General features: G+C 44.8%; 1 protein-coding gene across 2 annotated transcripts in view; it reads right to left on the bottom strand.

Annotated features, from left to right (window-relative positions):
* The window catches only part of LOC109488216, a 13,091-nt gene that overhangs the window by 7,856 nt on the left and 4,389 nt on the right, over nt 1-846 (bottom strand). The gene's annotated exons all lie outside the window — the stretch shown is intronic.

Below are 846 nucleotides of genomic sequence, written 5' to 3' on the forward strand. Positions count from 1 at the left end.
GGGGGGGGGAGACGGAAAACGGACAACAATTTTGTCATTTTTTAAACTTTATTTGAACTTTTAACCAGGGGCCAGGCCAAGCTTGTGTCGTTGCGGAGTTACTTGAATTTCAATCTAAACCCTCGGCGAGGTCAACAACCTGAATAACACGGTGAGTAAGACTAAACAAAGCACTCCATTTAATGAGACTCGAGTGTTAAACATTCACAACTTTCCCCCGACTTACGCTGACTTACTCTTAACCATGGTTGGAGGGCGTTCGATCGGTTGGTATTCGAGAAGCCAAATTCGTGAATGTGTGACAGGGGCCTGTTGTTAAAGTTGGCGTAACTGAAAGGCCGACCAGTACAAAGAACTTCTTTGTACTCGAGTAACTTCTTTGTACTCGCCGCCAACTTTAACAACAGGCCCCTGTCAAGCCCTTGCCAGCGGCGCTCACAGCGTATCAGGACTTTCCAGACGGTCTACATGCCAATGTTTGCGTCAAAAATGCCAGCTTTTGTCTAGATTCTCTGGAATAATACAATTAAGTGACACTGCACAATGTGAGTGCCCTTATTGTAAGTATAGGCGTAAAAGGCTCTCATGTGAACCGACTTCCAGTTGCAGACTGATTGTTTAGATGTAGTCAGTGCACTTGAACTAGCGTGACTTTGCACTAGTAAGCAAATCACAAAAAGGGTTAGGAGTGCCTATATTTGGATGAACTTGAAAGGAGCAATGACATATTTCTTTGTGATTCTTCTAAGAAGACAGGATGGAGGCACTATGCTTTAGTGAACATGACTGGGTGAGAAGGATTCGCGCTCCAACAACGCGTGAATCCTTCTCTCCGCGGCAAAAACT

This window comes from Branchiostoma belcheri, unplaced genomic scaffold (genome assembly GCF_001625305.1).
Source record: "Branchiostoma belcheri isolate BF01 breed outbred unplaced genomic scaffold, Haploidv18h27 scaffold92, whole genome shotgun sequence".
Lineage (NCBI taxonomy): Eukaryota > Metazoa > Chordata > Leptocardii > Amphioxiformes > Branchiostomatidae > Branchiostoma > Branchiostoma belcheri.